Genomic DNA, 25257 nt, shown 5'->3' on the forward strand with positions numbered 1-25257 from the left:
CAAAATTAACACAGAAAACTTTTTCATATAAAATCCTGACAAACACTGGCCAGGATTATCCTATAGACATATCCAAAATATCTTCAGTGATCTGGAAGCTAAAGAGGGAGTGGAAGTAGTGCTTCAATGCTCTTGTTTCAGTTATTCTCATGCAATTCATGTCATAAGTCCTTGTACAAATTACTAATTTTAAGAATAAGATGCGTATGATAAGGAAAATATTACATTCTATCATTGGTTTCTTCATCTAAGCCTAGTTTTCAGTATTCTGATTTTAGTCCATATTCATTAGATGGTCTAAGGTACAGTTAAGTTCTCCTGGGTTGTTTTGGTTTTGATTTTGGTTTGGTTTTGGTTTGTTTTGGTTTTGTTTTGGTTGGTTGGTTGGTTGGTTGTTTTTTTTTTAAATTTTTAATTTTTTTCTCCTTTTTTCTCAGTTGTTTTAGTCTTTTTACATTTGCTTTTAACTTTACCAAATAATTTTGTTTACCCAGACTGTTGCTGCCCTTGGCACGGCAGATAAAAGGCTTGTAAGCAAAGTGGTTCCTCCTGTTGGATTTGTACTGCTGAGAATGTGACATGTCCTTTTCAGTTCTGCTAATCTTATTTCTTGGGTCATTCTTGTTCTCTAACTGCTCACTAGGGCAAACCTGCATTGTTCATCACAATAAAGAAGTGTTATCTTTTGGTATTCCTGGCTATCTTTGGAGTACAGTAAATTTCAAATAAAGAGCCAGCACACAACTGAAGACATCTGTTATCCTCTAATGATTGGCATCTTGACTTACAAGTCATTCTGGAATGACAAATGTTTCTTTCACCAGCACACACTTCCAACTGAACCTTATACCCAAAATTCTTGATTCAATCAAATGTGCCTCTGATACAGGGCATGTCTCAAAAGCAAACAAACTATATAGAATTTTTATTTTTATTTGAATATTTATTTTGAATATTTGTGATCAACTCAGATTTCCCTGTTTGTTCTGTAAACCTCCTGCATAAGGTGCTTCAGCAACACACTTTCTTATAATCAGAGATAAAGGACATACTCTACAGAACATAAAAATCAAGGGGTTTTAGAACCTTTGAATTTTCCCTAAATTCTTTACATGCTTCTTCTGAAAGTTTTAATACCTGCTTCTTGCTATTCTTCCACTGTTATATCTGAAAGTCCAGAGCAAGCCAAGTATCTGTAAGCCAAAATGATGCAAATGTTTTCATGGGTGACAAGAAGAGGGAAGATCATATCAAATTGATTTTCCAATTACTTGTTCCTTTTGTTTTGTTGGGTTTTTTTTTAAATCTGTGCATTTTTGTCAGTCTTTACCAACAGTTTCCAGCAGGTGTGTACCTGGAGCAAGCCCATCCATTCCACTCATCTCAATTTGGCTTTAGTATCCCATTACAACAGGATCAAGCCTCTGTTGCAAATAAGAAGATAAACCTTTCTGAAATACAAGTTAAATTTATTTATCCCCACCAAAACAGAAGGTTATAGGCAATTTGACATAGGTTTCCACATAAATTGCTAGTGAAAAAGAACAGATTAAAAGCAACTGAGATTTTGTTCATAGATATCCCAAGTATCTTATTATAACTGAAATTTTGCTCATAGATATTCCATGAATCTTATCTGCTCCTGTAATTCAGAAGAGTTAACTTATTTCAAGTGTTTTTATGACTTTACTGACTAAATTGTGAAAAGTATGCATCATCTCTCAAAATTGTACTTTTCTTTGAGGCTACTATGCTTTTTCAAATATTTGTTCTTCCACGAACACTAAAGAGAATACAATGAAAATAATTGCTAAGTTTTAAAATGAGCTGGATTCTCTTTTTTTAGATAAAGCATTTTACCTCACTGTGTAGGTATTGGGGGAAAAAATCAGGTCAACAATGCGTATGTTTAAATATGCATTTGGGCACACATTATTAGATAGTAATTTGGAAAATGTTGTTCCTTCTAATGAATAATTCCATTAGCAGCCAAAAAGATTTTTGGAGAAAGACTCAAAATGTGGACAGATCATGTAATTGGGTGGAATAGAAAATTAGCAGAAATGCACTATTAAAAGTACTTTGCTTGAAGAGGGGAAATTAACCACCAGCCTAGGAGGGTAACTAAGGTTAAAGCTACATCAATGTTTTCACAGAGAAAAATGCTTTTCAGTTTTTCATGATACATTTTCTGAGGCAAAGATTTAGCAGAAAAATAATAAAGAAACAGAATAGCCAGGCAAAAAAGTAATATGTGCAGTGACATTAGACACAGTTCCTACTGGAACTAAGATTATGCATAAATTATCCATAAACCCTTTTCTGCAAAACTAATACTTGTAAGTGCATTTTTGTTGAAGCTGAGGTTTTTTTTCAGTTGGGTGATGACAGACTTCATAAGATTGAGGAGGCATTTTGCCAAAACTGGGGGCTGAAAGGTGTTGGTACAAAACAACTGGTCCAGAGAACAGAGTGTGTCAGGAGTGGATTTGGGATTTTGGTGCTGAAAGAGAGAGAGGTGCTCAGGAGCAGGCAAACACATGTAATCAGTGATGTTAAGGAAAACAAGCAATCCATGAGGACTGGTTTTAGTAGACTTTATCAAGGTTTCAATCAGAGGTCTCTAAAGAGTTACCCTGGAAAAGCAGGAAAGAGGAGCTGCAGTCATTGTTCCCACTTGATGTTAGAGTTAAAGCTGGCAGACACAATCTTTCTCCCAGTATGAGCTCATTTCCCTCTATTAGTCATTTATAACACAAACATACAGTCAAATTTAGCTATGTTTTTTTGCAAGTGTGTTCCTGCTTGTTAAACTTGAGAATTGTTTTCCATTATATATGTAATGGCCTTTCCAAGGGCTAAAGTACAAATCCAAGTTGGATGCACTTTGTAAATTCATCAAGAAATTTTGACAAGAGGCCACATGGGAGTTGTGCATAGTTACTGGAGTTTCTGTATTTTCAATTCCACATTAATGCTTCCTGGGTATAGCTCATCTTTGGAAGCTTGCACTGCATGAGAAAACACATAATTTTGACAGAAACACATTTTGCTCTCCATCTCAAGGAATTATTTGCAGAATTTCCCTGTCCCCTCATCTCATAATATCATGATTATTTTCTTTGAGTGCTTTTCTGGAATTGTAGTGAAAAAGGAGTCTAATTAAGAAAAAGTGTCAAGGAGAGAATATTGAGATACCCTTAATGTTCTTTGGTTTATGTATGATAACCTGATTGGGCTTTAGGATTAAATACATTTTATTTCGTAACTTGACTACAATCCAGTAACGTAATATAGTTATATAATGGTTTCCTAGGAAGTGCTCAGATACAGTGACTACTCCATTTATTTATTTGTTTTTTTATTTATTTATTTACTTATTTTTTGAGCTTGTGATACTGTACTTCATTTTCTACTGTGTTTAAATAGAATCTGATATCTGACTGCTGCAAATGGTAACGTGAAGTTCATTTATTGTTTGGAATATGCTATGAGTCCAAATGCAGGACTAGAAAAGAATAACTGACTCCAACTTCAGAGGAGATTCTCTATATTGTTAATAGCCGTTGATATTTGTTTGTCTTGGGGTGAGTTCATGATGAAACTTTATTCCCTGATCATCTGCTTTATGCTCAGAAATGCCTGTGGTACCTTTAAGAGGTAGTTGGTGGCAAAGCAGGAGCCCGGGGAGTGGGCTGTTTCCAATCTCCCTCTCCGGGCATGGTCGGCGAATTAACGTGGATTGTTACTTCGTTGCCTGTATATGCCAGTTTAGGCAAAAAGCTTCTGTTGGGTATTTTTGGATGTTTGGGGGGGAGGTTTTGTTTGTTTGTTTGTTTTTTGTTGTTTTGTTGTTGGTTTTTTTTTTTTCTTTTTTCCCCTCCCCTTGGCCTGTGGGCTGTTCACCGGCAAACCCTTTTGGGGTTTTTTTTTTTTTTTGGTTTTTGTTTTTTATTCTCTCCGGTCCGGAGAGCCTGTAGGGCGGCCCTGGTCAGTCCAAACCCCGAGAAAGACCAAGCCAGCCAAAGAGGGGATATCAAAATCCACCAGTTTCGCCTGCAGTGAGGAGGAAAAACAACGCCAGAGGTTGAAAACCAGCAGGTTTCTCATCTGCTCTGCTTCGAGCTGCTGCTCTTCCCCTTCCCAGAGACAAAAGGGACCAGTTGCCTTTTTGTTTTCTGGGCCACACGGTGAGCCCGTTTATTTTTTCTTCCCTGGGCATTTTTGAGTTTCTTTTTGTTCTGCTGTGCGTAGGTGTGTGTATGAGTGGAGGGTAAGTTTCTGGGACTTCATATTTAGCATTTATTCGATCCTTTTCTGTAGCTTGAGGGCACCCCCATCCCCCTCTATTTTTTGTTGATAAACAGTTCTTCACTTTCAGCCTCTAGTATCAGTTTCTCTCATTGGCAGAAAAAAGGGAGTTACTGAATCCCTTTCCCTTCATTGGAAACACTCATTCCAGGGTGTTTTCTCCTGAAATTTGTCTCCAAAACCGAGACACTGTTGTAGACCAATTTTAAGGGAAATAATATAGAGGCTGTTGTTAATTTAGATAAGAAAATCATATAAAAGAGAAATAACCAGCTTAGAGTGGAAAACATGCTAGATGCTTCAGATTTAAGTGAATAAACACTTGAAAAACTGATGAAATAGGGAAACCCAAGAATATCCCAAAATCAAACCAGCTCCATTTTTAGTAAAGCAGGTACACTTTTTCTGAAATGGCTCCAGAGCAGCAGCAATCAAAGCAAACACAGGAGTTAGCTCTACTCCGATAATTCCAGGAATGAAACTTGCTGTGCTAAAGCCATCTTCAGGTGAAGAACGTATTTCTAACCCAAGGCACCTTGTCTTCTGGGAAATCTGAACAAGGGAAATCTGATTGTCTTTAACAGAGTCTGTGTAACAAATAAATGACTGATGTCAGCCATTGCACCACCAGTCTTCCTTCACAAGCCTTGCCTTATAAATTCTGCTTTTTGTTCAGCTGAGTTACTTTGGCACTACTGGAGGACAAAACAACAAATTAAGAAAATGTAATTATGAGCTACTACTAAGACCTGAGGTGCCAATGGTTTAGTTTTATGGATATTAAAACTAGAAGATAACATCTTGTTTCTCTATCTTCTGTGAAGTTCTGATTTATTTTTCTTTTTGTATAGGCTAACTAGTATTTTTAATTGGGAACAATATGAACTTTCACAGGATTCACATCATGCTCATTTTATTTCATTTGAAAATTCCTGGTTACTAAAAAACCACATTATTTTCCACGTAGTTTTATCCAAAATTGGGAAAGAAATTTAAAAATGCCTTAGAATATTATTTAATTCTGTCTTTGGTTAGAATTGTAGGAAACAAAGAATCGCTTATGACAGAAATAATTCTAAATAATTTCTACTGTGAAATAAAAAGCAATGAATTAATAGTTTCATTTTAATCCATAGTTAAGTGCAAATGTTTCATATCTATTAGTATTAGTAATTAATATTGAGATATGGGTTTTTCTTAAAGAGTCCTGAACTTCTTTATTATTTTTTAAATTTATTTATTATTTTTATTATTATTATTTTGTTGTAATAATTAATAAAATGAATTATCAGTTTATTGGGAAACCTTTTCTTTCTTTATTTTGTTTGTTTTCTTTGTTTTGATGCAGAACACCCTGACTATAAAAACAAGACTCCATGTACTATCTCCCAGCATCAAGTTGTTTCATTTTGTATGAAAATATATAGAGATAAATAAAGGGACAATTCAAAGACTTTAAACTAGAAGATTAAAAAGCTTCTGTTTCTGTTTTCCTGGAGTCCTGAAGGACATTATATTCTCATTAACTCTGCTTACTTTTTTCTTAAAACTTTGAAACCCCATTTCTTTGTTAGACTTGTTGGCTGTATTTTTTGCAGAAGGAATGATAAATGACACCTTGCTGCTCTGTGGTCAGCACTGAGACCAAAAGACATTTTCAAAGGAAGGATGTGACATACTTTAAATTTTTAAATTCTTTTTTCTTCTGGATTCTTTCCTCGTTCATGAAAAAAAAAAAAAAAAAAAAAAAGTAAATTCACTGACATGTGATATATTCCAGTCATGATATTTTGGCAGTTCTACCATCAAATTTTTCTGTTGATTTCTGAATGAGTCTGAAAAATGCTGCATTTTTCCCATATACATAGAGAGAAATGAAGAAAAGATGGAGGTAAGAGTAGAACCAGCTAATATAGCTCACACCCACAGCAGATTCTATTTATGTATTTCTCCTTCAGGCTCATAGAAACACAAATAAGATAAATTTGATGGATTAAATATACTATAGGCATTCTGAATAGCCTTTTTTTTTTATTTGTCCTTATTTTCTATTAAGGATCCTGCATGCATGTGCTTTCCTGCGTGTATTCTTTAGAGCTAGGATTGACAAAAAACAAACCTCTTCCCTGACTTATTAAATTATATTAATTAGGGTCATGTATCTTAAGAAAAGGCTTACTTCAACATCGTGGACACAATTAAAATTTAAACATTTAGAAATGGCATTTGGTTCTTATCTCTTAAAAACGAGATTCACTTAATAAATTATAAAAAGAATTTAATATAAATAAAAAGACAATTAGGAGACAAAAGAAATAAAGCAAAGGGTTAAAACGGCCGGGTGCCCTGGCGGGGTTGCCAGGAACACACCTGGTATCCCAGGACCACTCCTTTTATCCCCCCCTGCTATGAAGGTTCAATGCATATTCAAAGCGTCCCCTTCCCTGGTTCTGCCTTCTTAGATCATGCTTTTGTACAATTTTTATTTTCTGCTGGTCAGCATTTATTTTGCTGGTCAGCATTATTCTAGCTGGTCAGCATTATTTTGGAGTTTGGTTTCCTTTCTTCTGCAGATGGTCAGGGCAGATAACCATCCAGGCCCCTCATTCTTTTCCTGAGGGCAGCTGGTCTTCATATCTTCCGCTGATAACAGTTTGGCTTCTATTGTTCTCCTGATAACAGCCTGGGCCCCAGTGTCCTTGCCCTCTGGGGTTTCCTTGCCTTGTACCTAGGAAATTCTTTTAAACTTAAAACTTGTTAGCAAGAAAAAGGTACATACATAGCTATAAAGTATTTAATATATAATATTCATCTGCGAAAGCCAATATCATAATACAAATTTGTAACATCTCCAAATTTTTACTTGTCTTTCCAAATTTTTTTTCTTGTATGTTCTACAAAAATACATTTTTCGTTGTTTACTTTTTTTAATAAATTTTTTTTGTTGCCTTTGATAATACACAGTGCAAAAAAAGAAATTTCTGCTGACATTATCTAGGTTAGAAAACTGTGAATTTTCTCAAAACGTATTGCACTTTCCCTCATATCTAACATGCTCCCTATGTTCTCAAAGAAGGCTGATTGGGGAAAAAAATGTTTCCTTTCTGGAAAAAGTCTGGGGTTTGGAGAAAAAGAAATTTCTCCAATAATTTCTTCTGTGTTTCAATGGCCATGTCTAGAAGAGTGAAGTAGGGTGAGTTAGATTTGCAGAGTTATTTCAGAGAGCCAGTGTTTGCTAGTGTTTTGGTTTTTCACCTGGCAGGTGAGATGGGAACATTCAGGTTCCACTTGTACTGTTAAAGGCCCAGCCTAATGCTGTATCGTCAGGCTGCTCTGGGGAAAAACTGGTTTCTCTCATTTTCAGGTAGAAAAGATAAAGTTGCATTTTCTCCTATGGGAATGTTTCTTGAAAAAAAAAAAAATTTGAAGCTTTTTTTTGTTTGCTGTTGGTTAGATCATCCATGCTTATACCTTGCAGAAAGGGGGAAGGGTGGATGGATCTGCTCATGTTTTGTCCAGTATTTGAAGAACTTGCTTCTGTTATGACCTATTTTACTTCGTATTTCTGGGATTTACTATAAATACTGCACAAATATAAGAACCACCTGTATACTTTGTGGCTTTTCACTTGCCTTTTTTAATAAATTCTGGTTTATGAACCTGCACATTCCCTAACGAGTTGTATTACAAGTGGAAAGTTCTATTGATGGGAACGTTATAAAACGATGTGTCTGTTCTTGCAAAAGTTAATATATCCATGAAAACACTGCAATTCTGCTTTTTTAACAACAACACTTGAGAAATATCCTGAATCCTTGTGTGAGTGTGTACACTGAAGTAATATTATGTTCTTTTAAAATTTTAATATATCTGTTGATAGAACTGTGCTCTGGAATTTCACCTGAAGGCTTTGCATCTCTCTAATAACACTCTCAGGTTATAAGATAGAAGATGCTGGGCTTGGGAAAGAAAGAGGTTGGACAGGCATTCCATTTTTGTTTGTCAAAAGTAATATACTTAACACTGGGTAAATGGGTTTTGTGCCTTTGTTTGTGTGCTTTAATACATAGCGAGTAATTGCATCTGGCAAATAGAAAAAGTGCAGTCTCAGGTCTCATAGACATACAACCTGCAATAAATATTTATCACACAGAACATTTAAAGTTTTGCTGTACTGGTAACAGTGATCTGTAATACTTCTTAATCTCTCCCCAAAAAAACCCTTAACCACCAATTTGTGAATTATAGTTTGTTTGGTTTTATTGCAGTATGAGCTGAAAAAGATCTTATTTTCTCTGGAAACTGAGAGCAGTTGCATATCATTGCACAAAAGAATTGTTTTCACATACCAGTTTCTTAGTTATGATATATAATACACCATTTTACCTAAATCCAGGAGTTGCTAATACTACTTTTATGGCTCATCTGTCATATCGTTTATAGCCACATATCTGAATCGCTGGACCTCAGCTGAAGCTTGCAAGATGACTTTTCAGTGATTAACAGGTCTTACAGTAAGCTTTTTCATTGCATTTTACAAAATCGGTGGGCTGCTGTAGAAATTGTTGCAGGTACATATATCTATACGTTACAGAAAGTGTGAACAATATCAGCTACCAAATCTTTGCTTTATTTCGGCATTCTGAAAATGAACCTCACTTCTTCATTGGTGTACTGTGTCAAGGAATCCTATTACATTAAGTTTGATAAACTGCATTAAAGATTGCACTGGCTGTGTAACAGGCTTGTTTGACAGTGAAAGATTTTAAAATGCCTACTTCACACAGGAAAAAAATGAATACAAGCTCATTTAATATGCCAACTGACAAAGTATAAGGATTAATGGACTTATTTAAATGAATTATGTCCTCTGTCCTATACCAGCTTATGTAGTACTGCTATATATGCAGCAGCTGACAACCCTCTTTAAGAGATGTAAAAGATGAGAATAGGTAATGATAAAAATAATCGTGGAGCCAGGCCGAGTTAAGATTAAGCCTGCACTGCATTCCCTATGACCTCAGTGGAGTTCAGAGAACTTAATTGGCATCTCAAGGTTTCATTCACCCTCCCCATAACTTCATTTCCAAATCTTCCATGAATCACTTTACTGAAAAATATAATGTTTTAAAGATCTAAATTAATCCAGTGAAACAAATCTATAGAAAATTTTCTTTGTTCTATATAAGATCAGTGATCTAATTCTATTTTTACTTAATAAAGTGGGAATTAATGAGGCCAGCATAGCTAAAACAGAGTTGGAGCAGGTGATACACACTTTCATTTTTATTCTCCACTCCTCCAGTGTGGACGAATTGCTGCACTAGAAACTGTCCCAGGGCAGGAGCACAGCAAATAGATCTGGGTTTAACCAGGTTTGGTTACAGATAACGCAGTCACTTGTGAGCAAGTGTTGGTGAATTTTTCTCTTTGGTTTTGTGCTGTAGGTCTCTCAGTCACAACATGAGTTCTGCTTAATATATTTTACAGCATGGCCTTTAAAATAGAATGCTTTTTTTTGTGTGTGTGACTGCACTGATTTTTACCAAAGAGACTTCACTGATATTTAATAACACTTGAGGCTTATCATAAAGAAATTTTAGCAGATAAAATTTCTAACCCTCCCTCAATCATTGCAAAATTTCCACTATTTCACTTCATATATTGTGAGCTAATGAATTGTTTTAATAATTAATTGCTTTCTACATCAGTTGAGTTAGAAAGTGAGAATGAGTTAATAACCTTATGGGAATCCACGCCAAAGTCAAGCTATTACAGAAAAACAGAAACAGGTAGTAGAATCTGAGCATGTGAACAGTGTAAAAGGAACCAGTAAATCTTTTGAAGTGTATGTCTATTTTTAGCTCACTAACGGAATCAATGTTTTCTTAGAGATTAATTCAAAATCCAATGCAATTGATGTAAGAATTTCCAGATTTAGGTAAGGTCACAGTCATACTGTTGTTCGTGATAAACAATCCCCAAAATCTGTTTTCTTCTTGGCTTCACTTTGTATAAAGTAAAACTCTCATAAGCACATTTAGTATCTCTAAAAATGCTTTCAAATGCAACTTCCTGAGAAGGGCTGTAAAACCTAAAGCAAAGAAAGAGTAACAATGAATGGCCGGTGAGCCTTCAATGCCCTCACAGAATATCTTTCCTATCATTGAAAAGCATGTTTTCATTATTTTGTCTTTTGTCTTTTGGCAACAACAACAAAGACAACTAGAAAATAATCTTCAGATGACATGTCCCTGAGGTAATACAGAGAGTGGACTGCAGAAAGAAATGAAATAGCATTCTTAAAATGTTTTGTTTCAAAATCATACTTTGATTGTGGAGTGCTGTGCGGAGCAAACACAGGAACTGCAAATAGCACAGGCTCTTTCATCCATCTCTGTGCTAATGCCCTTTCAGGTTTGCAAGGATTGATGTGATAGTGATATCGCAGCCCATCCAAGCCTTTTCAGTGGATTTGTTAACCTGCTGAAAACACACACTTTTTTTCAGAGACAAAGCTGAACTTCCTCCTGTTTGCTTTACACAGCTCAAGATTCTCACCTGTTCTTTCTGTCTAGTTTTGTTATTTCATTTTTAGCAGGTTTCCATGTGGCCTAGAGAAGTCTGTCATTTTCTTATTCTTACACAGAACATCCACATTTGTGCTTGGCTTTTGTCTCTCCTGAGAAAAGAAAAAGCAAGAAACCAAAGCAGTTCCTGAAGGATTTCCTGACTGACTGAATGGAAGGCTGTGAACACTTATGTTGTGGGGTCACAAGAGGCAGAATACAAAGGATACACTAATAAAGATTTATGTGAGCTTGTAAGGTCTTCTCTTTCTAAGTGTTACTTGCTCTGTTTGTGTTATATCAGAGTGGGGAAGAGAATGCCCTGGTGTTACATTAGGTTGTGCTGTGAACTTTAGTACAGCCTATGTTGTTTTAACAGATATGTTGTGTTAAGCAGTAGTGGTTTTCAGTGCTTGTAAGAGACAGGGATTTTTTTCTTAGAGCCTTGCTGTCTTGGTTTGAAAAGACAAGTGTCTGTTAAGGAAGGCAGAAACTTCCTTTGAAATGGAAAAATGTAAACTACCCTCCTTACTCCGAATTATTATAATCTTGAAATTAAGGGGATTTCAGGCAAAGATATGGGAATAGGAATAACAGTCCTTTACTAGGAAAATCAGATAAAAATTAAAATAAAAATGCAGTAGTACAAAAAAAGAAAACTAACAAAAAAAACCCAAACAAAAAATCCCAGCCTGCTGAGAGTCCGAATATAACCTGACACTCTGTTAGGGTGTTGATAGCAGTCTAACTAAATGGTGACTGCAGTCTTCTTGGAGTCACAGATGTGGTTCTGTTGAAGTAATGATCCTATAGCAGGAAGTAATTTTCTTCGGAAGGTCTGGTGGTGTAGATGGATTCATTCTCTTTCTTCTGGGAATTCAGTGGAGAAAGGTTGCTGTGGTGTTTTGAGTCTCTAGAGATATACAGGTTTAGATGCTTGGCTCCTCCCCTGGGTGGAGCATCTTGCAGTGGGATGATGTAATTTTATCAGTCATGTAATGAGACTTAATGGTCCATTAACAGAAGATATCCCCTGGAGGGAGGATGGGTCATGGAAGACAAAAAGAACACTGCCCCACCTGGTTTTAACAGATAGTAATAGAATACTTACTTTTGGTTATATCTTGCATAACAGCTTAAGACACCTGCCATTTAATTTCAAGTGTCATTCTCTTTTCTGAGGCACATCTAAAATGGCACTGGAAGATTTTATATTAACTGTTTTACAAGAGTTTAGTGTAATATGCAGCTTTTCCTTAATGTGGGCTTTCAAGATAAAGAAGGTTCTTCTGATCTGGTGAACTTGGTTAAATTATATCACTGTTGGTAGCACTAACTCTCTGGTCCTTTCAGGTTGTTTGTGCATTTAACAATGATCCTATCTTAATTCAGGATTCTAACCTGATCTAAGATAATTAATGAATAAATCAAAAAATGCTGCCATACTTATGCAGTTTGACAGATGCAGACAAATAGCTCTCTTGCATAGGAGCGTTAACTTATTGCTTGTATCAGTTTTCAGAGTTAGAATTACCCCTAGGTATTAGCTGATAACCTTCTATGTGTGTCCTGATCTGTCACGAACCTGTTGTGAATTCATGTTGTAAATATTGGCTTTTCACAATTATTCTGATAAATATATATTATATGCTTTCACTATATTCTTTTCTCTCTTAGCAAGCTTTAGGCTTAGATAGGAATCCTGAATGATAAGGATATGTTTCCTCTGGACAAGGCAAGATAAACAATGGGAGGATCAAGCTGTGGAAAACAGGCTGTTATCAGCAGCAGAAAATGGAGAGCAAACTGTTATCGACAAGCCGGTACCAGGACACTGGCAGGGAGGAAAGCCACCCTCACAGGAAGGATAAGGGGGCCCAAGCCCTTGTCGCCAATAACCATCTGCAGAAAGAAAACTAAACTCCAAAATAATGCCGAATAATGATGATCAGCAAAATATATGCTGACCAGCAAAAAAATAAAAATTGATCCAAGAAGGCGTAACTAGGGAGGGGACATATATGAATATGCATTAGCCCCTCACAGCAAGGATGGGATAAAAAGGGCATCCCTGAGATACCAGGTGTGCTCTTGGCAGCGCGCCAAGGCACCCAGCCGTGATTCTTTACTTTATGTCTCTTATTGTCTTTATTAAACTGTTTTAAAATTTTACAGGAGTGAACTTCGTTTTTCACAAACCTGTAGTAGCTATGCATCATTTTTGTATATGTATGATTCATTTTTTATGGAGATGAAATTGATGGAAAAATATCAATAGCTATTCAGTCAGGTCTGGAGAGGAAAAAAAAGAGTCACCAAACTCCTAATACTCCATAGTTTTCCTGTTATTTTGATGAGGGTGGACTCATAAAAGACAGATAGTTGGCAAATTTACTGGCTTTTTTCAAGGAGTGAGATATTACTTGGTGTGAATTGGAGTAGAAAATTAAAACAAAGTAATTCAAGAAAGTAACAAATTGAAGTTTTAAAGAATGTGCATTAGAAAACCAATATTTATGGGTGTTGGAATGCTAGAAGTGTGATTGAAACAGTAAAGGCCTGTGGCTTGTGACAGTTGTCTTTATATTAAAGTAAAATGAAAATTTTTTAATTAGTGGGAAGAAAATGCAGGAAGGAGTTGGTAGTCTGTAAACTGAAAACTTTCAAGGTTGTGTCCAGGTGTTCAAATCAATGCTTACAACAGATAGAGCAATGCAGCCTAATAAAAATCAATAACATGAATAGATCACGGTACTGAAAGTTATGTGAATGCCAATTAAGTAAATAAATGAGCACAATGAGATATTGTCAGTGAGAGATCTTGAAAGGAAATAAAAATTACTAAGGTGGAAGAATGTGCATTATAGGAAAATGCCAAGAATTTACCCACAAAGACAATGTCACTAATTGACATGACTAATCATCATGGCACACTGGGATAAAGAAACTCTGGGAAAGCAGAGAGGACTACAAATCTGCAGCCGAATACAGATTGCTGTAAAAGATACTTCAGAAGTTAATTTATGCAGGTGATTTATACTTGAATTTTTAAATTACATCAAATATTAAACATTATTTACGGATGACTGTGATTTAGGTTGTCATTGGGATGAATGATAAGCAGAAAATATTAATCTAGGAAGAAGGATATTTCAGTGAGGCAAAAATACAATGGTAAAGCACAAGAGGTTCAGTCTAAAATATGGTCCTGTGATGTTTCTGAAGGAAGTTGGAAACTTCCTTCAGAAGAATGCTTGAAACTTGAATACCTCTGCCTTTGTTCCCTGCTGGATTTCACCCAGTTACCTAGAGGTAACAGTTTTGACTGCAGTTTAACAGCTATTCTGGGCTCTGTGTCATCTGAACACTTGTCAGGTGGAGACTGTCTGTGCCTACCCCTCCTTCCCTATATTAGAAATTCTGAATTTGTCTGAGCATCATAATTGTTCTCTTAGTTTTTTATGTTTCTATTCTCTGAATACATTTACATAGATTTGTACACTAAATTGAGATGTGCATGACTGAGAACATGTTTTCTTACTCCTTTTTTTCTCTTTTTTCTTTCTTTTTCTTCTGACATCTTTATTCCCCCTCTATTTTGTGGAGCCTTCATTTCTTGTCTGTTGGTCCAGATCTGACAATCTAAGTAAATGTGATTCTGATCAATTAAATTTTTCCCTTTTCTGTGGAGATGACTTGTTGTCATCTTCTTTCAGTGGCAAGTAGTGGACTAGAAGAGCATTTGCAGAGAAAGTTCAATAAGGTCTTACCACTTTTAACTGGAGAAACCTTCCTAATGAGCTAGCATATGCCATGTCAAACAGCTCTCTCTGTTCACTTTGGAGAGATTAACTTCTCAATTTGAGCAAAATCCCATCATTCAAATACAAAATATATAATAGAACCTGGATTTTTTGAATACCTTTACCACATACAAAACAGTATTTGGGAAATGTAACTTTGCAATTGCTTATTAATTTTCTCTCTAAGGTCTTTTGCTACTTGCACAGTGTACTATTTTCAGTTTACCTCTGGTCCTACTCTCAAGTACAGTTTGTGTAATAGATTATTAAAAATACTTTGGTTTTGTTACTCTAATGTAAGTCATACCTCTTTTAGCCTTCTGATTTGTATGAATTATATTCAAATATAAAAAAATTGAAGAATTCTTGACTTTGAACACATATAAAAAAGACCTTTTGCAGAGTCACAATTTTATATAAAATATCTTACCTTTACATGGTAAAAAAAAGTGTCTTAGATGTCTTTATTTTCATCTATCTTATCATCCTTTAATTAAAGGGTCACAGAGTTCCTGACAGAATTCTAGGAGAATGTTAATTTCTGAGCATGCATTTTGAGCAATGGAAAGTAGTTTGTTCTTATGTTGTACAGGAATTCTGTCTCTCACTGAGGCTGGAGAAACCTGGAAAGTTCTATCTGAGTGATCCAAAAGTAGGAGTGAAAATTTTGGTTTTGCTCTCCAGCTCTTTCTACTAGCTTGCTGGTATTATAATTTTCAGAGTGATAGGTGATTAAAGCAGCAATGGGCTGAAAGCCTCTCACAGTGTTTAAAGCATATATGAACCATATGTAATACTTACCTCTGTTTTCATCTCAATAAAGAAAGATGTCCATGCTAAAATGTGGAATTGTGTGCCACTTATGTGCACAAAGAACACAGCAATTAGCTGTGCAGATTTTGATAATAGAGATCCCTTTATTGATAGCTGTTGGAACAGATAAACAAAGAATGATAAACTGTCAGCTGAAGTGTTTAGAAGAGCAGGTAGTTGACAGAAGATGACAAGGAAGGCAGAAAATGAGCTAAAGCAAAGGGAGGAAAAAAAGACTTCTTGAAAAAAAAGCATCTTAGTGTATTTAAACCAGCTGACTTTGAAGTACATTTTGAAGAGGAGAGTTGCATAAGGAATATATGGAACAAAGCCCACAGAAGTTATAAAAGTAATAAAATGTTTCCTTAGACGTATCTGAAATAAATTTCTACCCCATTTTTAGAGGCTTAGCAGTCTCTTTGTTTTTCCTCTCAAGTATTGTATACCATCTGCTATTGTTTGTTGTTTTGTTTATAAGACCTACTTGCAGAGTCAGGTCAGTCAGCCAAGGCTTTCCCTTGGGAGGAATGTGCCCTGAGGGAGCTGTGATAAGCTTATCTCAACCCTCCTCTCTTGTCATGGTGAGCTATCCCACCATGCTTGGGTAACTATGTTGATCCTTTGTAACCCATTGGTTTTCCCCCTGGTATCACCTTGGCTTTCCCCCATGAAAAGCCCAGCTTCTGTCCAGTTCAGGAGGGGGCCCCTCTCCCTGGCTACCCTTCACAGAGCTGCTGGACCATAAAAGCTATCTCTGTGGAATCGCCACACGACACTCCTGTCTCTTTATCTCTGAGTTGTCCCCGGATAATCTCATAAGCAGAGCTGAAATCACTTGCAGACACAGGCTGCCCCTTGCTGAGGTTACCTGGTGGTCAGAGGTTTCCAGAGACTGCCCAAAGGCTGTCTCTTGTGGGACTGCTCTCTCTGGGAAAGTCGTGGCATCCCAGGTCAGAACAACGGACCCAGCCTGGCCACCACACCTACTGATAAATCTTATCTTATACACACTTTTATTCTTAAATAAAGACTGTAAAACAGCAGTCAAAATTCTCATCTACATTCTGTGAAACAAACAGATTTCCTCAGTTGGTGGGATAAACAAGATGGGATGTTTTAGTGTTAACTTAAAGTGTGTGCTTTCAGGTTCCAGCACTGAATTTAATAATCAATCCGGAAGTTCCTTCTTTTCACGTTCAGCATGCTTTGAATGTGCGTAAGTGGTTTTGTTTTCTTACAAATCATTCCAAAGATATCAATCCCTGTAAGGGGAAAAGTTTGGTTTATCAGTATTAAAAGTTTTCACGTTTTGGGGAAGAAAAATCCCCACATCTATTAACTACTATCTATTATTTTTGTGTATTTGAAATTATTTTCTTTCTTTGTCCTAACTTGGAATTGTCCACAGCATAAAAATTCCAAGTTTCTCTCAGCTTTGTTAACTCTTCCTGTTATCTGCTTCAGTCAGGGAATGGCAGATTCATCTAAAGCCTCTATTAAAGCATATTGTTTTGGAGGTGTGACTTTGCTGCTTACTTCTTGTAATAGTTTTGCTATTTATTGGGAGCATCATGTTGTGGTGACTGTTATACCAGGATTTTCACAAATACTGCCTTATATCATTTAAGGGAGCATAAAAGGAAAAAACCCCAAAGCACTGATACTTCTATTTCTTTGATGCATCACAATTTTATATAGGAATAAGAATTCAAGTTGGAGTTGAATAAGAGGAATAAGAGTTTAAGTTGAAATTATTCCCTACATGGTGGGTGTAAGAGTTTTGTAGCTGTACTTCCATTAACACTCATTTAAGTCTGAAATTTTTCTTAATAATTTGATGTAACATTGTAAAAATCATATAAGCTTCAAGTGAATATCATGCAGATTTATTTGTTAATGTCAGATATAATTGCTCATCTAATTTTCATCCATCACATTTTATTTTAAGAATGAAACATTAATTATTTCTTTTTATAGAAAGTTTTTATCAAGCTATTAAAACACACTGAAACGGGAAACATTTATGTTATTCACACAGAAGAGGAAGACACAAGGTGAAGATGGGGACAGTGGCAAATTTTAAAAGATTGTGAAGTGCCGATCAAATCACAGTATATGATGTCTGTGTTTAACAGTATATAATGCTGGGCAAATATTCAGTGTTTCAATAGGCTTACCTGTGAAGCTCCCTGCTTTTAATAGGAAATTGGATAATTCAAGTGCCTCCAGCTCAAGTACTGCTGGCTCAGTAAATTTCTGGAAAAAACTTTTTTTGACAGAAATTAAAAGCTGACTAGCATTCTGGGGATGAGGGTGATATGTCCCCTCTTGCCTCATAACAGTAAAGCTACACAGAAACAGCCCAATCTCCAGTGCTGAAAGTTCATGTAACATTTTGGATACATTCCCTGGTTGGACAAAATTAGTCCTGTAATTAAAAAAACTCCTCAAAACTGTACATCAGTTTCTTTAAAAGGCATGTAGTATTTTTTTACTCCTTGTAACCAAATGGTTTTTTTGATTGCCTTTCTCGTTCCCAAATGAAACAACAGCTTTGAATAACAGATAGTGATTGTAAGTGCTTTTTCAGGTGCCAAACCTTAGTGTCACTGGTCAGAATTCACTATTATTTCCAATACTATCAGTGAAATCCATTTTCCATGGAAAGCAAAGACAAAACTCTGGTGTGTTCAAAAAACATTTTACTGCATAATTAGGAATATTGGAAACTAACTACAACCAAGCTTTCCTGAGTAAATATCTGTCCTGTTAAATTAGGAGCACTTCCACAATAGATGCTTTTGTAGATTTCAGGTATGTTATGACAGCAATTAATAATTACCCATGCTGTCTTTGTGCCAAAAAATCATGCTGAGGAGATTCACTTAAATGTAATGAAGACTTTGGAAAAAAAAGCAAAACTCCCAACTTCTTAGTGAGTATCAGTTACACTTCTTACAACTGTTGCCACAGCATAGTAATAACTGTTTTACGACCTACTAAATAACAATTAAAATTCCTAGTATCTGTAAGAGATGATTAAAGTCATAATGAGGCTTCCTAGTGTGGCACTATCTCAAATTATCTTTGCAGTTTTCTTCTACCTCTGAGAACCAAACAAAATTTGTTTTTTGTGGTCCAGTTACAGAGCTGTTGAAGTCAGACAAGGTTTTCTATCCATGCATTCTCATTTTCATCAAGTTGCTAGTATGATGTTTAACAGGAACTTTTCCAACCATTATAGTGACAGCTTTATCTAAGATGTTATTTAAAATATGGAGACATTTGTCATAGCTTTATATGGTCACTGGAGCCCTGGCTATCTCTTTGTGCACACCGGCATCCCTGTGCCAGGTGTGGGGAACAGCCTTGGAGAGGCAACTCCAGAGGCTGAACCTTTAGAGTCACTTGCTCTATGGGAACAAGTGTCAGGGGTAAGGCAAAAAAGTAAGAAGGAGGCTCTCTGTGTGGATTTCAGCACCCTGAGTTTATTGAAGCTGAAGGGATCAGGGACAAAGAACCCTGAGCACCTCTGTGCATGGGTTTTTATACAGGGAGGTTTCCAGGGGTGGTAAAAATTTTAACCAATCAAGGATAAACAGGAGAGGAGCACAAGGCAGGGTTTACAATACATGGACCAATAAGGATGAGGGGGGAAAAGAGGACAGGTCACATGGGCCAGTGGGGGCCTTGAGGGTTAGGGGATTTCCAAAGGTGTGGTACCCAAAGGGCAGGGTTACAGTGACAGGCAGGGAAGGTTTGGAAATAAAGGGTTGGGTTACATTGATGGGCAGCATAGGGGAGGATACATCTTATGGATATACCAGCTTGGGGTAGAACATAGGGGAACAATGGAATAAACCATTAACATTGAACTATGAACCATAAAATAAATGCATACTGCAACAGTAGATGGGTCTATTGTTTTGTTTCTAGGGGAGTCTGAGGTCAGGCAGGTTTGGGGATTGGCACTCCTGCAGTGTCATTGAGCAGGTGTGGGCACAGCTGAAGTGACTCAGCTCATCAGTGCCCACTGCAGGCCCGTACACACCTGTGAGGAGCTGTAGGCTCCCATACCATGTGGGAGAGATGAACTCTGATTCCGTGGAGTATCTCTTGTGGCAGCAGGGAATTAGAGATGTATTGTTGGGAGCTGAAAGATGTGAAGGTGCTCAGAGGCGCCTTCCCGGTGCTCTGCTCTCTCTCCCGCTGCCCTGCCCGTGTCCAGCCCCAGCAGACCGGTGGGCTCCTCCTTCTTCTCCTCTATCCGCTGGCCCAGGCAGAGTCACCTGTGTGGAGCCTCACGTAGCTGCCAGCATTGACGCTCCTGGGGGTAAGCAAGGTGTAAATTTCCATCATGTTTTCTGGGTGTGATGGATATTTTTTTTTAAATTTTTTAAGTTTTGCAGCTTACAAAGTTTTTCAAGCATGGTGCACCTGGAGGGGTTCAAGCCCTCAGGGGCACACAGCAGGTGAGAGGATCCTGCCAAACCTCATGGCTAAGGTAATCTAGCACTGCCTTCACCTGTGATGCATTTACAAAGAAAAAGCCAAATTCCCAAATTTGTACGTAATAGTGAAATTGTGTTGAAATAGTGTGAGTTTCGTTTACTCCCTTGTTGGAGTCTGAGATACAGATTGTGTGCCCTTGTTTTTAATACTTAGTTCTGGGATCAAGGAAACACTTGTTATAAATGCAATGGCAAAATAGTGTTAATATAAAAAAGCGATTTATTATAAAACAATTTCAATCACGAGCAACGAGAGAAAAAACACAATAAAATAAGTCAGCGCAGCCCTGGGTGGACAGGGGTCTGTACCCAGAGGTATAGATTTCCCAAATCCACGAAGGAGAGTTGACTGTCCAGGGTTTTTATAGGGATTTTGTGTCCTGAGGCCGAACTCTGAGCAGTCACTGTTCAACAAAGAGTCTAGATGGTTGGTTGAATGGATTTCCTGGAACCATCGAACTGAATCAATAGACAACTGGGCAGAGTCCTTTCGCATGTGAAAGGTTCTGAGTGCTTCCTGATTGTATCTTTGGTTGGGCTCTCAGGATGAAGTGTCCAGGTCCGGTGCGGAGCCGATGGGCATCTCAGCCTGGCTCCTCTCATTGTTTAGCCTGATTGCCCGTGTCCTGCTTTTTCTCTCAGGCTGATAAGCATCGACTAGGGTCGTTACTGCTCAACTCGGGAAGGAATTTCTGGTTTGTTTTACAGTTTGTATTTTTACAATATTACAAATATAACATATAATTCTCTATTCTCCTTCACGAATTTTTATCCAATGCCATATTTATTGCAGTCCCCCGCCTAATAATTTATCACATTAAAAATTCGTGTTATCTTATTTATTCTGGATGGGGAGGACCGGAGATTTTTTGTCAATATTTGTCCTCTTCCCAATCTCCTAGAGAGCCCCCACAGTACCCTTGAAAAGGGTCATTTTCTTCAAATTTCTCTAAAGCTTAAACAGAATATTTTGTTGAATTGCAAACAAATTTGATCATCACTTTTTAATAAATCAAGTATTATCGGTTCATTGTCAAAGGATGCTTTTTCCTCTTGTTTCAGATTTCTGCCTTCTCAGTACAATTTTCCCCCCCATAGTACACGTTTTTAATTTTACTTTTTCATAACATAAAGGGTTGACCTTGTAGTATGCTAGAAAAGTAGACTGTCTTTTCCCTCCCATCTATACAGTTTTGTTACATTGGCCACATGTCGGGATTGGAGGAAGTATTCCAGCTTCTCTCTTACGTATGAGGTGGGAAGCTTTGGTCTTTCCTCCGGTAGGAGTTTTTGACTGCCCGTCCTTAAGATCTGCCCCTGAGTGGTAACACCAGACCTCCCCCTTCAATTCACAGAGACCATACCGAGTACCGTTAGACCAGCAGAACCCTTTTTTGTCATCCCAGAGGACAGTCAATTATTAGTCCGGTATCTGTGGCAGTCAACCACTGCTCACACTTCCCCAGGTGACGCTCCCCCAGAGGTATCTCGGGAATTATTCCCTTGGTCAAGCACACAGCTAGACCCAGGACAATCAGGATTCCCCACTGGCATATCCCTCTGCCTTGCCCTTCGCCCGTATAAAAATACACAGCAGGGACTACCATCTTCTTGGCAGCAAGGATATTCTTCAGGGGCCCTTGTAGTCCTAATGGCATACCTTCTCTTGAAAGTAGTCCACCGAGACAATTTAATTGTATCTGTCCTGCACAGTACCTTTACTATCTTTCGGCACTTGATCGCTAGTGCTTCTGCTTTGGCGTCTAATTTTCCCCTTATTCTCTTTTGGTAAATAAGGCACCACTCAGGAGAGTCAAGTTCTAACAACTCCGCCTGGGTGACAAGTACTAAGAAACGGCTAGTCAGCTCCTGTTCTTTAGTTAGACAATCGGTACACAATCCCTTAGGCCTGTACCCTCCCCAACAGTGGGTTACCCAAATTATTTTACAATAAACACACTTAAAATGTATAAATGGAAAACAATCACAGTTTGCATTGATGCAACTTATCTGGTCGTCACTGGTCATTTGTGGTGACACTGAAGCTTAATTTTCAGCTCTCCCGGAAGGGTGGTGACTTTCCACTCAGAGGTGTTGCAATCCTCGACTTTTTTCACTCGAGATGAATGTGTCTAGCCCCTTTCTGCAGTCTGGACAGCAGTGTCAGTGGTGAGAAGAACGAGGAATGGTCTTTGCTTCTCCCACCAACAGAGCCATTGCCACAATTGCCTGTAAGCACATAGGCTAACCCCGACTAACAGGATCTAAGATTTTCGAGAGAAACCCTATAGGCTTCCTCTTGCCTGCCCACTCCTGGGTCAGGACTCCCTGTGCTGTTTGTTCACTCACATCTACAAACAACTGAAATTCTTTGTTTGTATCTGGTAGAGTCAGCACGGGGGCAGTCATAAGTACATTTTTCAATTATTTTTTTGGAAATTAGACTCATCCTGTTCAGTCCACTTCAGCCTGTCAGTGTTCAATCTTTCATACAAAAACTTCACTTTTTCACTGAAACTCTCAATCCACTGCCTGCAATATCCCAAGAGCCCTAAAATTTGTCTAATTTGCCTTTTTGTTTTTGGTGCAGGCAATGCAAGGATGCCTGCCACCCTTTCAGAGTCTAATTTCTGTTTCCCCTGAGAAATCCAATGTCTTAGATATTTTATTTCAGGCTCTGTGAATTGCAGCTTGGATTTTGAGACTTTCAAACCTTTCTTTCCTAGAAAGTTCAACAAAGCAATCATACCTTTCCTCATGCTTTCTTCAGTCGGTCCAGCTATTAACAAGTCATCTACATACTGCAAAAGCTTTGTCCCATCCTCAAGGATAAATTGGGTTAGCAACTGTTCTAAAGCTTGCCCGAAAAGGTGCGGAGATTCTATGAAACCCTGGGGGAGGACCGTCCACCTTAGCTGTTGCTTCCGGTTTGTATCTGGATCCTCCCACTGAAATGCAAAATAATTTCTACTCCTTTCATCCAGAGGACAAGTCCAGAAAGCATCTTTCAAGTCAATCACACTGTACCACACAACTTCAGGAGAGAGTCTATTTAGCAAGGTATAGGGGTTGGCTACCATCAGGAACTTAGTCCGGGTCCTAGCGTTTACTGCTCTTAGGTCCTGGACTAATCGGAAACTTCCATCCACTTTCCTTACAGCTAGGATGGGGGTGTTATGCTGAGACATGCAAGGCTCTAAAGTACCTCCCTTTAGGAGGTCATCAATTACTTGTTTCAACCCCCTTTTCCCTTCCATCGGGATGGGATATTATTTAACCCTTATGGGGTCCTCAGGGTTATGAATTTCTATTTTGATAGGTTTGATATCTAGCTTTCCTATCTCTCCTTTTGAATGCCATACTTCAGGGTTTATTTTCTCCTCATTTTCAGGAGTCAACTTGAATATTTTTACCACCAATTCAGAGATTTTAATCATGATATTAATTCTTAAAGTGACAATCATGTCCCTTCCCAACAAATTGTAATCTGCTTCTTCCACTAATAGCAAATTCCCTAAGCAAATTTTATTTTCAGATTCTATTTCCACATTCTTTATTACAGGCACTTTGAAGGGGTCCCCCTTTGCACCGATTACAAAAACCTTTTCTCTGCTAGCCACACACCTGTGCGGCAATTTCTACAGGGTACTTCTCTCCGCCTCAGTATCCACAAGAAAATTTACCCCTTGTCGTTGCGGGCTCACTTTTAATTTTATCAAGGGCTCTTTGGATGTTCTGGTCTCCAAATAGAAAACTCCCTGCCGCGGCGGCGGAAAGCCCGGAGCACCGCGACTTCTCTAGAAGCAGCCTTGAGAAAGGCTGGCCCGAAGTGCGTGTGAGCAGCTTCAAGCAGTTGAGTGATTCCAACTCAGCTCAGTAATAGTAGAGTGATTTCAGCTCAGCTCGGCTCAGTTCGGCAGCGGTGGCGGCAGGCAACACAGGAAGCAGGGACGAGATAGCTGGTCCAGCGTTCCACCAAAGCACAAGCCTTTATTTAGGCAGAGCTCCAGTGAAGGGTGCCAGTAACAGCGAATCTCCCGAACAGAGAAAAACCCCAGGATATTTATGGGGAAGGAGAGGGGCGGGGGGAAGCCCGAGATACCTGTATCGGGGTGGGACAACAGGGGAGAACACCAATGAAACACAACAGTTTAACATAACTAACTCAAAGACCCCTGGGAGCAACATTGTGTCGCTCTTACAGTGAAGTATCTCCTCTCCAGGGGAGAGCCAGTATCTCGGGCCCAGCGGGCTCCTCCATACCCACAGCCCCCGACATCCCTAATCCTCCTGAAAAATTTTCTCGTCTTTTATTCTTTTTCTGCAATTCTGCTGAACGTGTCCTACCTGTTTACAGTAGTAGCATTCAGGGGGTCCTTTCCATGGGGCCGAGGCTGCCTGGTGAGAACCTCGGGGTTTTCTGGGCAGTGTTTTAAACTTACCTTGCGCCTGCTCCTGTTTCTGGACCTCCTTTACTGCAGCTACTAAAACTTTAGACTGCAATTTCTGCTTCTCATCCTCCCTCCTCATGTATACTTTTTGAGCTTCTCTTAGGAGCTCCTGGAGGCTTTTATATTGCCATCCCTCGATCTTTTCTAATTACATCCTAATGTCCTCCCAAGATTTAGCAACGAATTGCGTTTTCAACAACATCTCCCCCACAGGAGAGTTCGGGTCAGTTCCAGAGTAAATCTGTAAGCTGCGCCGCAATCTTTCAACACATTCAGTGGGTGGTTCCTCTTTCCCTTGACACTCTCCGAAAACTTTACTAATATTCTGGCCCCTAGGGACCGCTTCTCTTATACCTTGGACAATTATGTTCCTTAAATCTATCATGTTCCGTCTGCCTTCCTCCGTTTGTGCATTCCAGCTCAGGCTTACGCTAGGCCATTTCTGGTTGCCTGGCGTCCCCTGTGGATTGTGTCTGTCCCAGTCTCTGATACCAGCTTGTTTAATCATCTCTCTTTCCTCCTGATTAAACAATGACCTTAGGATTGCCATAAGATCGTCAAAGGTATAAATACTACTTCCTAAAAATTCGTCTAACCTCTCAGCCACACCAAAAGGATCATCCAACAATCGCCCCATCTCTTTCTTAAATGCCCTTACGTCTCCAGAGTTAAGGGGTACATTCACAAAACCGATCACTCCCGGGGCCGTCGGTACTTCCCTAAGAGGGAACAACCGGTGCCCTTCTTCACTCTCTCCCCACTCATCACCCATCATTCTCGCTCTCAAACGGGTTCTACT

At 38.3% G+C, this 25257-nt stretch overlaps 2 long non-coding RNA genes across 2 annotated transcripts in view; both read right to left on the bottom strand.

Annotated features, from left to right (window-relative positions):
* LOC117244799 overlaps positions 1 to 25257 on the bottom strand; it is a 72782-nt gene that overhangs the window by 40078 nt on the left and 7447 nt on the right. The window lies entirely within an intron of this gene.
* On the bottom strand, positions 518 to 12880 carry LOC107208364. The gene is made up of 3 exons (XR_001523188.2): positions 12466 to 12880; positions 10673 to 10677; positions 518 to 527 (listed from the first exon to the last, which is right to left on the bottom strand). It is a non-coding gene; the product is annotated as an uncharacterized LOC107208364 (long non-coding RNA).

Source organism: Parus major, chromosome 8 (genome assembly GCF_001522545.3).
Source record: "Parus major isolate Abel chromosome 8, Parus_major1.1, whole genome shotgun sequence".
NCBI lineage: Eukaryota > Metazoa > Chordata > Aves > Passeriformes > Paridae > Parus > Parus major.